This window comes from Carettochelys insculpta, chromosome 2 (assembly GCF_033958435.1).
Source record: "Carettochelys insculpta isolate YL-2023 chromosome 2, ASM3395843v1, whole genome shotgun sequence".
Taxonomy (NCBI): domain Eukaryota; kingdom Metazoa; phylum Chordata; order Testudines; family Carettochelyidae; genus Carettochelys; species Carettochelys insculpta.
Genome location: NC_134138.1, coordinates 57,215,531 through 57,234,274, shown reverse-complemented (window position 1 = coordinate 57,234,274; position 18,744 = coordinate 57,215,531).

Sequence of the window (18,744 nt, the reverse complement as noted above, 5' to 3'; positions counted from 1 at the left end):
TCATCTGCAGCAAAATATCTCTTTTTTTTCAACTCACTGCCTCTGATATTTGAAGACAGACACTAAAAAGATGGGATACACCGGATCAGAACTGTAAACAATTGTCCAAGACAGGATGGCGGAGAATAATCATCAATGGCCTATGCTTCAAGATGTAGGAGTGGAAAAGGCTTACTGCATCTGGTATGTCTATGGGATGTTCATCCCTGTGGATGCAAAAGAAGTGGCAGACTTTTCAGCTCATGTTCTACAGAATAGCATGTTAATGTTGCATGAACCATAGCATTGAAATCATAGAATGTTCAAAGTGATGTATTGACAGTAATTTAATAGGTTGGTACTACATTTTCATTGCAATATAATTATTTTCTATTTTATATATATCACAATTAATCACTACAGAACCCCCCCAAACTATAATCATTTTATTTTACTCTTTCTTCCAGTGATTTTTGTATGTATGTACATATATTCATGTAAGTATTTAACCCATTTTTGTTTCCTTTCTATGGTATTTCTCCTTCCCTTATTGCCTCCTTGTTTCCCTCCTCATTGTGGGTCAGTCCTAAGTGTTAAGTTGTAAGTGTGAAGACTTTTCTGTACACACGAGTTTATGTAAATCATTAGTTAATACGAAGAGTGCCATCTAGTGGCCCATAAGAACATGGAGCATTATTCACCAATTCCTACGAGCAATAAAGTTGGTTTTGACTTTAGCGGATGACTGCCTGGGAGAGTCTGCCTATGTGATTCATACGCAGAGCGGGAGGGGAAGGAGGGCTTCAGTCTTAGCACCCCGGAAAATGAGGCAGAAGAAAGGCCTAGACAATATGTCACAGTCAGACCCACACAAGTGATGAACATCAGGGAGAAATAATAGACAAGATGCAAATATTCTATGAACTACAGCCAGTGCCATCCCTAGGGGTGGGGCGGGGCCTGGGACAACCCTGCTCTGCCTCTGACCCTGCCCCACCTCTTCCAAGCCTTGCTCTGCCCCTCCTCCTCCCCATTTCAGCCCTTTCCCTAACTCCCTCCCCTGAACTATGCAGCCTGGGAGACTAGAGGTCGGTCTTGGCACTGGCAGCAGGGGTCAGGCTCTGTCCCCACTCACTGCACTAATGCAAAATGGAACAACTCTGCCACAGTCTGCTCTGCTTCCCACCACCACTGGTGAGCATGAGGGTGCGCCCAACTCATTCTGCCAGTGCCGGGACCTCTGCTAGTCCCCTGGGCTGCCCTGGATCTCATGGGGCCTTCCAAAGCACAGGGCTTGGGGTGGCTTCCCCAAACCGTCCAATGGATAACAGTGCTCTGCCTAGAGCAACTTAAAGGAACAAATATCTCTACAGGTGAATTGTGACTTTTCAGACAACTGATTTAGGGCCAGACCATGGAACATTATTGTCATCAGGTGTATTTGAAGGAGATATTAGTGAACTCAGCATAAATCTGAAAGAGATTCAGAAAATTATCTCTACATGATGATGTCCTAGAGGAAAGGGCAGTGTGTATACTTGCTAGCTAGACAGACAGACTTGCTAGCTGCCTCGGCAAGGGGGCCGGTCCCACACTTGTGGAATGAGCAGAGCCTCTAACAGAAGGGACAGGGCTGGGGGGCAGTCAGCCTTCAGCATCACCCATAGTGCACAGAGCTTCATCCCTGTCCCAATCAGCCCTCAGAGTCACCTAGTCTGTGCCACCGGGGGCTCTGGGGGCAACTAGGAGCCCCAGGCCCTTTTGAATTGCTGGGCCCTGGGATGGTTGCCCCTTTCGTCCCCCTTCATTTCATGAGGAAACTTCTCTTGTCGCGCTACTTGGAAGGTGTATGAAGTAAAGCAAAAACCATTTAATATGAATTGTTTGACAACTTTCATTACTCGCCCCAGGAGCACACAATTCATTGGAGAAACAATGGCATTAAAGGTCAGCAACTGGGAGGACAAATCAAATATTAGAAGAGAGCTAAGAAATCCTCATTTATGAGCTGCTTTAATGACATGCAGCATCAGGTCGTGTTGTCTGAAGTTCCTTCTATCTCCTCTCCTGGGGCTTTCAGGAGAAGAAATAGAAAGAACTTAAGACAGAAAGAATTAGTCTGGATTTAAAAATACCAGAACCAGAGGTAGTGAATCAGTAACAAAATGGATTATATATGTGTATAAAAATATATTGGGCAAAAGAATGTTCTTCTGAGTTGATGATCTCTTTACTTGATTATAAGTTATTATATGAACAATAAACAAAGGGCAGAGCTGAGTCACTAATGGAGACCTTGTAACTCAACCCCATAGACCGCTATTGTAGAATAGGTCTACATAGCAAAGTTATTTTGAAATAACTATCCTTGCATCTACACAATGCAACCACTATTTCAAAATCATTTTGAATAGTGGTTCATAGAATCATAGAAGAGTAGGACTGGAAGGCACCTCGAGAGGCCATCGAGTCCAGCCCCCTGCCCTCATGGCAGGACCAAGCACTTTCTAGACCATCCCTGAAAGCCATCTATCTAACCTCTTCTTAAATATCTCCAGTGATGGAGATTCTACCACCTCCCTTGGCAATTCGTTCCACCCCCTCTGCCCCCACTACAGAGCCTGCACCCTTCCCAAGTTTTTAGGTTAACTTCTTCTTTATGACTCAATAATTAAGTTGCTTATTTACTCTTTGTTCCTTTTTTTATGCCTGCCCCCCTGCCCCCTGAGCCTTCCTCCTCCGCCCCCCTCTGCCCCCCCCACTGAGCCCGCCCCATCCGTCCTGCAAGGCCCACTTGCTGGCAATATTTGCTGGTGATACCCGCACCCTCCCCTCCCCACCGCGAACCCCGCACCTGGGGGAGCAGGGGCTCCACGGGCTGATGGGGCTCATGGCCCACCACCCCTTCCCTGGAATAAGTGCCTCGCCCTCCTCCAACAAGTTAAGTTCCCCCACTCCAACAAGTTAGGTTCTCCCCTCCAAGTTAGGATCCCCCCTGTACATAGTTACCAACACCCAGTTATATAAATGTTTCTTTATTATTCACAACTCCGTACTGTGCTCCTCGGGGGTTGGGGGGGGTGGATGTGCAGGTGCAGTGCTGGTGAGGGTGGGGGTGGTGGGGACGGTGGGTGACGGATGTGTGTGGAATGTGGGCGTGCATGCGGGTCGGAGGTGGCCATCTGCAAAGGCCTGCCTGAGGGCCTCCCGGATGCGGTGGCCATCCTGCTGGGCCTGGTGGATGGGGCGGCGCCTGGCTGCTCATAGACAGCGCTGGCTGGAGGGCCCCTCCAGGGACATAGGTGTCCCCCTTTCCCTCCACGATGTTGTGGAGGATGCAACAGGCGCCCACCACCTGGGACACATTGATGACCCTGACCTCCAGCCACGTGAGGAGGCACCTCCACCCGCCCTTAAGCGCCTGAAGGCCCGCTCCACCATGTTGTGGGCGTGGTTGAGACGCTCATTGAACGCCTCCCGGGTGGGGTTGAGGTGTCCTGTGTATGGCCTCATGAGTCATGGCTGCAGGGCGTACGCCGCATCTGCCACCATGCAGAGCGGCATGGTGACGTCCTCTGCCACCGGGCTCTCCTGTTTGGGGATGAAGGTGACGGCCCCCATGCAGCGGCAGAGGCTGGAGTTCTGGAAGACCCAGGCATCATGGGTGCGGCCAGCACAGCCCACACAGAGGTCGGTGAACCGGCCCCTCGTGTCCACCAGGGTCTGGAGCACCACCGAACGGTAGCCCTTCCGGTTGATGTAGTGGCCGGCGCTGTGTGGCGGGGCGCGGATGGGGATGTGCGCGCCAGCCAAAGCGCCGATGCGTTTGGAAAGCCCAGGTCTTGGACGCCGGTGATGGTGTTGTCCAGATCCTCCAGGCAGATGACCCTGTGGAGCAGCATCGCATTGATGGCCCTGACGACCTGCAGAGGGGGAAGGGGGACATGTGCTCTAGTGTGGGTGTGGTGGTCGTTGCCTCCCACCTCAGGCCCATTCTGCCCCCCTCCCGTCTGGCCCCTGGCCCGTGCAGCCCCTGCCCCTTCCCATCCAGGCTCTGCCCTATCCGGCCCCTTGCAGGGGAGGGTTCCTCTTGCCCCACCCCCCGACCCACCCGGCTCCACCTTACCTCCATAAGTACAGCCCTGACGGTGACCTTGCCCACCCTGAACTGCTGTCCCATGGAGCGATAGGAGTCCGGGGTGGCCAGCTTCCATATGGTGATTGTGTCCCATTTCTCCAGGGTGAGGGCTGGCCGCATGCAGGTGTCCTGGTGCCGGAGTGTGGGGGTGAGCCCGTGGCAGATCTCCTCAAAGGTCTGCATCAACAAATGGAAGTTCTGCAACCACCTTTCCTTGCCCCATTCCCCTAGCACCACGCACTCCCACCAGTCAGTGCTGCTGGGGTGGGTCCAAAGGCGTCAGTGCCCCGGGGGGGAGTCCTGTGGCTCCAGTGGGGGGGAGCCCCACAGCCCCACCACCCAGCCACCCAATGAGCTCGGGTGCAGCTGCGGCAAGGGTGCACAGCACTGCCAGCAGGGCGTCCATGATGAGGGCATCCTCCTGCAGAAGCCACGGCAGGCACGAGTGGGCTCTGCCGGGCTGGGAAAGGCTGGGCAGCACTCAGCTCACGCGGGGGGGAGGGCGGAGGGAGGGGTCCTTTACAGGAGGCGGCTGGCTGCGGCCCTGGAAGGGCTTGTCGGCCATAGGACTCCGTCCGCGGCGTTTCCTGCCTCCCTTCTTTCGAAAGAGGGCTTGGAGCCGTGTGGACGCTCTCTTTCGAAAGACCTCGACGGCACTTCCAAACAGCGGATCGAAGTGCAGATCTGAAAAATGGCAGCAGGTGCTCTATTTCAACGGCTGCTATTTCGACTGCTGAACTTCGATTTTCCCCCTTTCGAAACGGCGCTCACATGTCGACACAGCTTTTGTGTGTAGATGCTCTGTGGGACATTTTGAAAGAGCCCTCTTCTTCCAAAAAATCTTTTGAAAGAACTTGCTAGTGGCGACGCAGCCATAAAAATCTCCTTTTGTGTCTTCTATGTCCGACCTGTCATGAGCTACGTCTACACGTGAACCCTACATCGAAGTAGTTTATTTCGATGTAGCGACATCGAAATAGCCTATTTCGATGAATAACGTCTACACGTCCTCCAGGGCTGGCAACATTGACATTCAACGTCGACGTTGCGCAGCACCACATCGAAATAGGCGCTGCAAGGGAACGTCTACACGCCAAAGTAGCACACATCGAAATAAGGGTGCCAGGCACAGCTGCAGACAGGGTCACAGGGCGGACTAGCGCTTCCGGGGCAACAACTAGCCGCTCCCTTAAAGGGCCCCTCCCAGACACACTCAGCCTGCACAGCACGCGGTCTGCAGAGCCATAGGCACACACACCTCGAGCGACGCAGTCATGATGGACCCCCAGCAGCAGCAGCAGCAGCAGCAGCCAGAGGTCCACACAGCCGCCCCTGTAGGAGCAGTGCTCGCCCTGCTCCATGCCATGCAGGAGGCAGCTGAGCACCTCCTTGCCACAGAGGAGGAGCTGCCCGCAGGGGAGGAGGACGCAACCCCCAACCCAGCAGCACCCCGCCCCCGCCCCCGCCTCATACGCCACCGACTGTGGAGCTACCCCACGAGCACCGACTGGTGGGAGCGGCTGGTGCTCGGAGAGTGGGATGACGACCACTAGCTCAGGAACTTTCGCATGAGCCGGCAGACATTTCTGGAGCTATGCCAGCGGCTCACCCCTGCACTCAGGCACCAGGACACTGCCATGCGGCATGCCCTCAGTGTGGAGAAACGGGTCGGCATTGCTGTCTGGAAGCTGGCCACTCCAGACAGCTACTGATCCGTGGGGCAGCAGTTTGGCGTCGGCAAGGCCACCGTCGGGGCTGTCCTCATGGAGGTAAGAGGACCCACGGGGGGAGGGGGTGGGAGGCAGCCCTGGCAGGGGAGGGGAGGGGGCCCTGGCAGGGGAGGGCCACATGCACCCTGCTCACCTCTCATTGGTGCTCTCCCATGTGCTTCCTCTGCAGGTCGTCCGCGCCATCAACGCCATGCTCCTCCACAGGCTCGTGAGGCTTGGGGACCCAGATGCCGCCATCGTGGGCTTTGCCACCCTGGGCTTCCCCAATTGGTTTGGGGCTCTGGATGGGACTCACATCCCCATCCACGCCCTGGAGCACAGCGGAGGACGCTACATAAACCTGAAGGGCTACCACTCAGTGGTCCTCCAGGACTTGGTGGACAGCCGGGGCTGTTTCCTGGACATTTATGTGGGCTGGCCTGGAAGCACCCACGACGCCCGGGTATTCCGGAACTCGGGCCTGTGCCACCGGCTGGAGGCGGGGACCTACATCCCCCAGCGGGAGATCCCTGTGGGGGACACCACCATACCCCTCTGCATCATCGCAGACGCGGCATACCCCCTCTGGCCCTGGCTCATGCACCCGTACACGGGCCATCTCTCTGCCAGCCAGGAGCGCTTCAACCAGCGCCTGAACCATGCGCGCCAGGTGGTGGAGCGCTCATTTGGCTGCCTCAAAGGGCGCTGGAGGTGTCTCCTCACCCGCCTGGATGCAGGCCCCACCAACATCCCCCAGATTGTGGGTGCGTGCAGCGCCCTACGCAATCTGGTGGAGAGCAAGGGGGAGGCCCTCTTTCACGGCTGGGCTGTGGAGGCCGGCAGGGCTGATGTGCAGCCACCTGCTGCCCCCAGTCGCCAGGTGGACCCCGAAGGGACCCGGGTCCGGGAGGCCCTGCGGGCCCAGTTCGATGAGGCCGCGGGGTGAATGCTGGCAGGCCCTCCACTGCCCCCCCACATCCTCCACAACACTCCCTGCCCCTATGCCCACATCACAGAGCACCCAAGAGCACCCCCTCCCCGACTTTTCTTGTAAAAATAAAAGCAGACAGTTGTTTGTCAAATCAAACCTCTTTTGAACTGTTATTATAATGGAAATTCTAACTTATATATATGTATATATTAGATAAACAGGGATAACAAGGAAGGGGAGAACTATTTACATGGGTGGGTAAGGATCAGTGATGGAAAACGGGGGTCACAAATAAATACAAACTATTTACAGCAAAAAAACAACGTAAAAGTGGGGGGAATATATACAAAGGTGGGGGGCATGTCCTGGGCCCCATGTCCCTACAGTCCAGCACTGGGGATGGGCGGCCGGGATCCCCGCCTCAGCCGCAGCCCTGGCCAGGGCTGGCTCGGGGCCAGGCGGACCGGGAGATACGGCCAGTGAGTGTCAGCTGGCCCCAGGTCCCCCTCGGCGGAATGGCCCTCGGTGGCGGGTGGAGGTGCGACGGCAGATGGCGCGGTGGCTGGAGCACCGGGTGGCGCAGCGGGTGGAGCAGGCAGGGCGGGCGCAGCGGCGGCCGGTGCGGCATGGGGGGTCAGGTAGTCCGCAATGCGGTTGAAAGTCTGCATGTAGGCCCCCCATGCCTCCTGGCGCCAGGCCAGAGCCCGCTCCTGCAGCTGGAGGCAGCGTTGCTCCACCCGCAGCCGCTGCTCAGCGACCTCCACCTGCCAGCGGTGGAGGGCCAGCAGCTGGGGGTCCGTCGCCGGCGGCTGCTGCTGCTGGGTCCGCTGTCTTGCCCTCTGTGGGGCTGGTCGGTCCTCCGCCAAGGGGCTGGCCTGGAGTGATGGCTACGGAGGGCTTTCCGGGACCACTGAAGCCTCGCCGGCGCTCTCCAGTCCTTCCGATGGTGCAGCTGCAGAACACAGGATGGGGGGAAGAGGAGTGGAGACAGCCGTTAGTGTGGGCCCTGAGCCGTGGCCCTTGTCCCCCCACCCCTCTGCTGCAGGTTCCCCATCCCCGTCCCCAGGAGATGCTGCTGTGATGGGGTTCAGGGGTCTCCCTGCACTGCACCCCGTCTGCTGGCAGGAGTGACTCTCACTCAGCAGGTACAACAGGAGGTTTCTTAGGCAACAGATGCCCAGTTTCTCCCAGAAGCGACAGTACAGCAGTCAGAGACGGTCCTTCCAACCCGTCCCAGGGAGAAGACCCCGAGGGGTGCCCCTCTGGGGTGTAGCTTTCCCTCTCCTCAGGCTGGCTGCCTTCTAGCTCTCCCTTCCCCTAGCCTCTAACTGCGGCCCCCAATTCAAAGCCAGCTCGGCTCCTCCCTCCTCTTTGTTCAGGGCAGAGGTGTAACCTGCCAGTTGTAGCCCCAGGATCATCCTTAGCCCCTGGGAGCTATTCAGCTTGTTTCTCATATGTAGCCTGAGTCTCGCATTTGCACTCCCCCCACTCCATCACATGCTGCTGCTGCTGCTGCTGCTGGGTGTCCCAACCCCTCCCCCCGGGGGACCCCAGACGTTCCGCTCCCCCCAGCCCCGGGGATGGGGCATGGCACTGTCGTGCTGGGGGCGGGGCAGGGGTTGATGGACTCTTCTGAGGGACATGCCACTGCTGTCCTTGGGGCCATGGTCATCTGGGCATGTGGAGGGCCCTGGTCATATCTATTACCCCCGCCCCTCAACCCCAGGGGTGTGCACCGGGGGGGTACATACCTGACGGTCCACTCCCACGCTCGGGGGACACCTGGGGGGCGGACGCCCGGCTGGAGCTCCGGGACGGCATCAGTATTTGGAGCCCGATGTCGCTGGAGGAGGATTCCCCCTCCTCCTCCTCCTCCTCCTGCTCCGGTGCCCCGGGTGTGGGCTCCTGGGGGGACCCCCGGGGTGCAGGGCTTACCTCCGGGGCGGACTCCGCCTCTGGGGCCTGCTGGGGCTCCTCAGCCGAGGTGTCAAGACTGGCCGGAGGGGAGGAGGTGTGCTGGAGGCCCAGGATGTCCCTGAGCTCCCTGTAAAAGGGGCAAGTGACAGGGGCGGCCCCAGATCGGCTGGCCGCATCCCGGGCCTGGGCGTAACCCTGCCGCAGATCTTTCACTTTACTGCGTACATGATCCGGAGTGCGGGCAGGGTGACCCTGGGCGGCCAGGCCCTCGGCCAGCCGAGTGAACGCATCCGTGTTCCGCCTCTTGCTCCCCATTACCTGGAGCACCTCCTCCTCGCTCCAGAGCCCCAGCAGGTCCCGAAGCTCGGCCTCCGTCCAGGAGGGGCCCCGCTGCCGCTTCGCTGCCTGGCTCCTGGGCTGGGAGCCCTGGCTCCCCTTGGGGGGGGTCCCCTGGGGGCGCTGGGGGGGCTGCCACGCAGCCATTGCGTCAGGTGGGGGTGGGGGTGGTTGCGGAGGAGCGTGCAGGCTAGCCGCATGTTACTGCTGCTGCCTGCACGCTCTCTCAGCTTCCTGCACAGGAAGGGAGGGGGCAGGGACCTTTAAGGGGCCGCTCCACATGGCCACCATTGAGCTCAGGGGCTGGAGAGAGCGTGTCTCAACCCCTCAGCTGATGGCTGCCATGGAGGACCCTGCAATTTCGATGTTGTGGGACGCGCAACGACTACACGTTCCCTACTTCGACGTTGAACGTCGAAGTAGGGCGCTATTCCCATCCCCTCATGGGGTTAGCGACTTCGACGTCTTGCCGCCTAACGTCGATGTTACCATCGAAATAACATCCAACACGTGTAGCCGTGACGGGCGCTATTTCGAAGTTAGTGCCGCTACTTCAAAGTAGCGTGCACGCGTAGACGTGGCTATGTTTAGTTACCCTCTTCATACAGTGGCCGTGTCTACACGTGTCCCAAACTTCGAAATGGCCATGCAAATGCCATTTCGAAGTTTACTAATGAAGCGCTGAAATGCATATTCAGCGCTTCATTAGCACGCGGGCGGCAGCCGCGCTTTGAAATTGACGCTTCTTGCCGCCGCGCGGCGCGTTCAGACGGGGCTCCTTTTCGAAAGGACGCTGCGTACTTCGAAGTCCCCTTATTCCCATGAGCTCATGGCCATTTGCATGGCCATTTCGAAGTTTGGGGCACGTGTAGACGTAGCCAATATGTGCCTTTAAGATGAAAGTGGGAGCAACATTCTATGGATTTTAGACAAAAGAATGTTTTGCATAAACCCATGTGGTTTATGTTTTGATGATATCAGACTGAGTTGTGAAAAGGATAATCATCATTTCATTATCCATCATTTTCATTACAAGTTGTGTCTAAAAAGACTTCATCCACCTTAGGCTACAAACATACAACAAAAGGACGGTCTACACCCAAAAGAATTTACCTGGCTGGGGCTGCCTCTGGACCTAGGGCTGGAGCTGCTGGCTCTTGGTTCCCAGGCTGTCAGGGTTAACTTGTCCCCAGCAAAGCTCTGTTCCTTGGCCCAGGGGCTGCCGGTGAAGCTCCCTCCCTGGCGGAGTTCTCCTGCGCCCCGGGGCTGCTGGCTTTGCCCCACCCCAACCGGCTCCCAGCCCTGCACCACAAGCCCGCCAGCAGAGTCGCATGCCCTGGTGTTCCCCTGTGCTGGCTGGCACCCAGCCCCGTGCCCCACCTGGCTTGCTCTGAGCCTCAGCTGCTGGTGTTCCCCTGCACCCCTGGCTGTTGCATTCCACTGTGTTCCCCTGCACCCCAGCTGCCAGCTCCCAGCCCCATGCCAGCCAGCTGCTGGCATTCTCCCACACCAGCTGGCTCCAAGCCCTGGGCCCACAGGCATCCCCGTGCCTCAGGCCTGCCGGCAGAGCCCCATAACCCAGCTGGCTCCTAGCCCCAGGGTTGCTGGCACAGCTCTGCACCCTGATGGAACACCCCCAGCCCCAGGGCTTTGAGAGTTCCCCAAGCCTGGCATCCTGGCCAGCCTTCCTGCGGGCGATCCCCAGCTGCCTCTCTGTTAAGCAGCCAATTTTAATATCTGGCAGCCTTCCAGTTCTGGGGTTGCCGGATATGAAAGAGTTTTCTGTACTTTGTTGACTTACATTGTTCTATTCTACAGCAGAGTTTAACTTTTTGAGACCAAAGGACACTAAGCAATAATATCTTTTATGTGAACACCTATGAAATTTTTCTTCAAAAAAATTGTTGTCAGACCAAATCAAGCAATCAATCAAACAAACAACATCAAAACATAAAAAAGTCAATCGTATATAGACTAGCATGGCTTTCTCTCTATTACTAAATAAACAACATACACAGCAAAACCAAAATGAAATAATTTAATTAGGTATCATAGCAATGAGGAAGTAACATTGTATCTGGTTTTAATAACAGAAAATATGTACCATCCGTGTTTGATATCAAAATGTGTCAGATGCTTGCAGCTCACCTGCGAGCTGTTCATGGAACGCCAGTGTTCTGCAGAACATAGTTTAAGAAACACTGGTCGAGAAGCTCCAAGCAGAATTGTTGCATACAGCTTTAGGTGGCTTTTTTCTGACCAAGGGAGCAATGGACAATCTTTGAAATAATGCTCCATTGTTAGTTTTGTGAGGCAAGTTCTTCTGGGGACAATTAGCTCTTTGTCTTTCGCTCTCTACCTAGAGGCAATATTTCAGGTTCTTAGGAAACAGGTATTAGTGTTTTGGCTAACGGTCCGAGAAAAAGGGGCTTGGTTGCAGGGCATTTGTGACCACCCCATTCCAGGCCTGTATATGCATCCAAATAAACAAATTACTCTAAGAAAATACCCGGACTCCACACCACTCCTCCAAGTAGAATTTGACCTGTAAGTCATCTTCCCCACACAGTCAGTTACCACTTAGCAGAGAGGTGACCGTATATTGGAAGTGACAGGTTGCGTTTTTAAATATGTGTTTGAATTACTCTAGAACTATTTATCCGAGCAAAAAAGAGCTGGGTCACATATGGGTTTTACATCAGTCCCATGCTTCCATGCAAGCTGTACCAAGGAGTTAGGCACATGCCAGTTAATAGGAATAGCTTGAAGACAACACTTACTTGATTGCTAAGATTGGCAAAGAGAACATACAAAAATGTGCTGCAAGCAGAACTTTCCCTGGGGTATGGCGAATCAGTGAGACGGCTGCAGACCCTGCACTTTGGGGGCCCTGTGCTTCAGGGAACGTGTGTTATGTGGGGATCTAGCTCAGTCTCCACCAGCTGCAGCAGCAGTGATCCCAGCCCGTCCTCACACCGGCCCCCGCATCCTAGCACCAGCAGAACATGCTGGAGCTAGTCTAACCCCATCTATTGCCCTTACACCCTGCACCTCTCCTTTTTTCTGGACACCCCACCACCCCAGAACAGGGGGCAAGTTGGTGCCACCCTGTGATTCTCCATCATCCCTCAGCACTGGTGTCCCCTCCCCACAGCAGATTTCACCTGTATAAAAATTGTTAAGGGCAGCCCATATAGACTGATTTGTCCTGGGCCAACCTGCTTGCCTAGGGACAGCCCAGACAGCAAGTATTTCTAGATAATGATCTTTGGCCTAATTTTGGTTACTGTTTATAAATCAAGTTAGAGAGGTGGTAGCCTTGGGATAATTTTTGGCAATAATATTTGGTCTATATTATTTCCTTCACCCATAGACTGCCTGGCTTTTTGTAACTCCTAATGTTATGATACTTGAAATCAACAGCCAGAGCTTATTTCTGTTCAACCTGCTTAGTTCTGTAAAGAAAAATGGGAACTGAAATTAGAGGATCACTATTCAGGCATCAGTTTTGCCGAAAATGTGTGGCATGCTCAATAGAACTGGTTTCTAATCCACAGCTGTAGGCCCAACATTTTCAGATTTGTGTAATAACTATAGGTGCATAAATTCCTATGAACATATGGAGCCTAAATATAATTTTAAGTACCAGACTGGAGGTGAACACTCTTCAAACTTATAGCTGAGGTACCTTTATTTCAGCATGTTTGTGTCTAACACTTCATGGCCGTGTCTACACTAGCCAAAAACTTTGAAATGGCCATGCAAATGGCCATTTCGAAGTTTACTAATGAAGTGCTGAAATACATATTCAGTGCCTCATTAGCATGCGGGCGGCCGCGGCACTTCGAAATTGACACGGCTCACCACCGTCCGGCTCGTCCAGATGGGACTCCTTTTCGAACGGACCTATCTACTTTGAAGTCCTCTTATTCCCATCTGCTCATAGGAATAAAGGGACTTCAAAGTAGGCAGGGTCCTTTCAAAAAGGAGCCCCGTCTGGATGAGCTGCGCGGTGGCGAGCTGCGCCAATTTTGAAGTGCCGCCACCGCCTGCATGCTAATGAGGCGCTGAATATGTATTTCAGCGCTTCATTAGTAAACTTTGAAATGACCATTTGCATGGCCATTTTGAAGTTTTTGGCGAGTGTAGACATGGCCATGCTGTTCTTGCCATTCAATTCCAACTGTCTCAATTCTTCAGGTCCAAACGTGGAGGAGATTGCCATTTTTTCCGTATCTTGCAGAGCTCAAGCCACCTAAATCCATGTGGCTCTGAAGATCAGTAAATGTTGTAGATTGGTAGAAGATTGGTGGGTAGATGAAGAATTTCTAACAGAAGTCTGTGCAGCACATGTGGGATGTTTATTTCTTCTTCATGATCGTAATAGTTTTATAGATCATGAAATGAGCTTTATAGCTAATAAAAAGACTTCTCATTGTAGACAGCTTCAGGCAAGTTCCTTCACAACTTTTTAAAAATTAACCTAGTATATTATTTTACTGTCTCATTGGGGATCTGGTCTACCACTTTGCTCATGACTTGAGCCCCTAACCTCAGAGTACTTACCATACATAAAAAATAGGTTTTGCTTATTTTTTTAAATTATCTGTAACTGAATCAATAAAACCTTCCCATGGTGTTAGCTGTATTATATAAACTGCAGCAAAACTAAGCGGAATTGAGTGCAATTTATATGTAAGTGTGTGTAGGTATATGCACATTTTTAACAGGAGAAATAAGCCCAGAAAGAAGCACTGAATTGGCTATGATGGGGGCTCTGAGATGTTTACAATAGATATGAGGGTCTCTGACTGCTTATTTTATTGTAAATTTCCAGTAAAAATGAATAGTATTCCAGAAGTCTCATTCCTGTAGACAGCCCTGTAAGATCAATATTAAAGTTAAATAAAGTTAATTGGAGATTTTTGGTCACTGTTATAGTGTTTGGTAATTTTCCTAGGAACACTTATCTGAATTGTCTTTTACTGTCTATTGTTCTGACATAATTCCTCTTTTCTCAACAACTCCTGCACCGCAATGTTGTTTCTCTTATATTTCGATATAAATTGTAGAAATTAATGTAATTTCTAGTCTATTATTATAGATTCAGGCAACACCTGACAAATATTTCAAAATGGCTAAGATCTATATCTATAATGATGCAATAAGTTTGTGCATCCCTGATCACACTGCATTTGGAATTCCTGTATAGAAGCAACAGAGCTATTCTTACTGTTTTTGGGGAACTTGTGTCCAGAGATGTACTTCGATTACACTACAAGAATACAGCATGGAGACATTTGTATCTCAATTATTTTCTGTGCATAAACTTGTAAACAAAAGATGAGGCTCATATGAGAAGTACTGGTAATAGGAAACTGTGCATCCAGACATAACGTACTGACTGGTTTTGGTACAAATGACATGAGTCTACTATGCATGTACAGATTTGCCATACTGTGCCTTTTAAAAAATGTGATTAGTATTGCAGATAAAATCAAGGAAATATAGGACTGGAAGGGACCTCAATAGGACAGGCAGGGCTAAGTATTACCCAGACCATTCCTGACAGTGGTTTGTTTAACCTGCTCTTTAAAACCTCCAGTGACAGCAACACCATAAGCTCTCTAGGTAATTTGTTCCAGAGCTTAACTACATTTATAGTTTGGAAGTGTTTGCTGATATCTAACGTAAATCTCCCTTGCTGCAAATTTAGCCCATTACTTCTTGTCTTGTTCACAGAACAATTTATCAATGTGACATACTAAGATACAGTATAGAGCAGTGGAGTGGTATCATTCCTGCCCTGCAATGAGGCCTGCCAACAGGGGGACAAAGGAGGCCATGCAATTTAAAGGGGCCTGAGGCTCCCAGCTGCCGTTGCTGTTACTGCTTCAGCTGCAGGACCCAGAGTCTCAGGCCTTTTAAATCACCACTGGAATGCCATATGTTCTGCATGGCTGGAGAGGGTGGGGTGTGCGGCGAGAGCACCGTACTCTGGGTGGCGCTGAGGCCTGGATGCTCCAGGCCCCACCTCTGTTGCCTCAAGGATTGCCCTGTCTGGGGCCACAGAAGCTGTCAGCCCCCTGACCTGCAGCCTAGGGTGCCTTACAATGCCTTGCTGATGTAGCTCCCAAGTAGGCCACTCACAAACAGAATGTAGACCCCACTGACTATGTCTACAGTAGAAGCACCTGCCTACAGAAGTTACTGCCGGAAGAGATGTTCTGACAAAACTTCTGTCGACAGATTGCGTCTGCACATAAAAGCAGATAGATCTTTTGAGCTGCTCTGTTGACAAACGGGCCCTCCAAATTGTCTACTTTTTTTTCTCTCAACAGTTTCTGTTGACAAAACACGGTTTGTGTTTTCATGCTCTGCAAGTTTGGTTGACAAAACCCGTTTTGTCTACATAGCTCTGTAGTGTAGACGTAGCCTGAGTGTTTCCATGTAACTGCAGCCTGCCAGCAACACTTACACTATGGTTCTCTTCACATGTGATTATACCGCAAGGTGACCAGAACACAACCCTTGTTTCAGGTTCCACACACACATGCCTCCCCTCAGAAATGTGTGTCCTGTTCTGCCCAACACTGTCTTGGACAGAACAAGTGTTTAAAGACTGCTGTTCTTTAAAGGGAATAACATGTCTGTTTATTACCTCAAATGGTTAAGTGTATATTTGAATCTTCTATCTGTGTGAAATGGTGTCATGAACCAAACCAACTAGGAATAGCTGCTGGCCTGCTCCCTGACGAACTGCACTGCTAGCCAACCAGTGAGCCCATATGCATTGCCTTGGAACTCAGAGTGGCCACTGCCCCTGACTGGCTGCTGGTTTAATAAGAGGGGAGAGGAGGAGGAAGTGATAAATGACTCCTCCTTCCCCTTCCTTTTTCTTTCCTTTTTCTCTCCCTTTCTTTTCCTTCCGTCTCTCCCTCCTTCTTCTTTCCCCACACCATTTCTTACTTTTTTTTGTTTTTTTCTTCGTTTCACATCTGTTTACTAGCGTTATTTAGCTGGTTTATCTTACCATTGGTTATATATATATTCTAAGGCATCCATGTAAAAAGTCTTTATTTGCATTCCTATCAGACTCTTCCCAAGGTCTCTTCTCTATATTTTGTAACAGTAATGATACAGATTGACCTTCATTAGCATACAACCATTCTTATAAAAAATTAGTTTTGAAAATGGATAGATATGATCAAAGAAGAGGAGGCCATGGGAGAAGTGGTGGAAGCCACTAGGGACATCTTAAAGAAATTGACTCAGATCCTGCAATAAGCTCTGATTCAATGTGTCTGTGCATACTCAGTGACCTTACAGGATCAGGCCTTAGGATACAGGTCTTTATATCCTTACCTCCTACAATTCCAAATTCTATGAAGGCAGAGAAACATACAAGGAAGTATAGGAAGCCTTGATTTGTCAAGTGATACCTCTTGTGCCAAACAGGGTAATCCATTCTGGTGGGACGTATTCCTGGAGGCTTCATCACATGACATAATCACAGAATGGTAGGACTGGAAGGGATCTCAAGAAGTCATCTAGTCCAGACCCCTGCATTCATGGCAGAACTAAGTTTTACCTAGACCATACCTGACAGATCTTTGTTTAACCTATTCTTGAAAATCTCCAGCAATGGAGATTCCACAGTCCCCCCAGGCAATTTATTTCAGTGGTTAGCCACACTGATAAGCAGGAAGACTTTCCTAATATCCAACCCAAATCTCCATTGCTCCAATTTAAGATCATTGTTTCTTGTCCTATCCTCAGAGGTTAAGAAGAACAATTTTTCTTACTTTTTGTAATAACATTTTATGAACTTCAAAACTGTTATCATGTGCCCCTCAGTCTTCTCTTCTCAGACTAATCAAATTTTTTAAATCTTCCCTCATAGATTTTTCTCAGTGCTTTTTTTGTAAAAAACAGGAGCTGGTACTGCTCCTCACCTCCCCACATCTGGGTTTCCACAGCTGGGGCTGCCTGGAGGGGTCGAGTGGGGGGCTCTGTCTCCCAGCCCCACAGCAGCCTCCCAGCCCCACTCTGCCATGGGGATCAGGCACTCTGGCTCCTGCCCCATGCTGTTGTGAGCTTGGGAACTCCGGCTCCTGGACAATGCTGCTGTGGGACTGGCAAGGACTCCAGCTCCCAGCCCCATGCTGGGATGTCAACAGAAGTTCTGTCCAGATTACCCTGTTGACAGTAACTTCTGTCGACAGATGCCCCTATTGTAGACATAGCCTTTGAGGGATAATGCTGTCGAGACTTTGTCAACAGAATGCTTTCAGTGTGTAGATTCTCCATGAATTATGTTGACAGAAGGCCCCTTCTGTCAACAAAACTCTCTAGTGTAGACCCAGCCTAAGTGTCTATCAACACAAACCCAGTTGGTGTGGAGCCATGTATGAAGAAACTACAAAGGCCCCAAAGGAACTTTGTCAGTTGTATGTAACATGTTTATAGTTTTATGTTTCACTCATGCTGCTTGGCTGGTTTGACAAAGAAAAGAGTATAAAAATGTTAACAGGAAGGCTAGGTCTACACTACAGACATCTCTCAAAAGAAGCCCTTACAGACGATCTCTTCCATACAAACTTCTTTCAAAGAGTGGGGCTATACACAAAAAAGCAGATCAAAAGAGTGATCTGCTGTTTCGAAAGACAGCATCCACACAGCCCCTGCTCTTTTGAAAGATGGAGCCAGGGATCAAAAAATCAGGCCCCAGGAGGGCTGTTCATTCTCAAAAAGGCCCTGCAGAGCGTCTACCCATGTTTTTGTTGGAAAGAAGCTTTGGAAAGGGGGAGCTCTCCCTGAAACGGGAAAGGAAGAGCGATTTCGAAAGGAGCACCGCACTCTTTCCATTTACTTTTGTGTTGTGAACAAGACAGAAGACATTCTTCCGGTCTACTCTGTGCTGATTAGGCCTCAGCTGGAGTATTGTGTCCAGTTCTGGGCACCGCAGTTCAAGTAAGATGTGGAGAAATTAGAGAGGGTCCAGAGAAGAGCAACAAGAATGATTAAAGGTCTGGAGAATGTGACCTATGAAGAAAGGCTGAAAGAATTGGGCTTGTTTAGTTTGGAAAAGGGGACACATGATAGCAGTTTTCAGGTATCTAAAAGGGAGTCATAAGGAGGAGGGAGAAAACTTGTTCTTCTTGGCCTCTGAGGATAGAACAAGAGGCCATGGACTTAAACTGCAGCAAGGGAGGTTTAGGTTGGACATCAGGAAAAAGTTCCTAACTGTCAGGGTGGTCAAACAGTGGAATAAATTGCCAAGGGAGGGTGTGGAATCTCCATCGCTGGAGATATTTAAGAACAGGTTAGATAGATGTCTATCAGAGATGGTTTAGACAGTACTTGGCCCTGCCATTGGGGCAGGGGGCTGGACTCGATGGCCTCTTGAGGTCCCTTCCAGCCCGAGTGTTCTATGATTCTATGACTTTCAGGGGAGCTTTGCTGCAGACGCCCCACGGGACCTTCCCAAGAGCCCGCTAGTGTCGACTCAGCCGAAGAGAATCAGATTTCCTAACAGCTGGGCTGAACTCGAGGGGTGAAGCCTCAGGTAGGCCGGGTCCTTCTTCTCCTGGTTCCTTAAGGCGCTTTGCCCTGCGCTGTAAGCTCAACGCTACGGGGTCGGGGTCGGGGTCGGGGTCGGGGGCGAGGGCCAGGGCACGCCGCCCCCCGCCCGTCGCTCCCAGGGTAAATGGGAGCCCGCTTCCGAGCCGGGG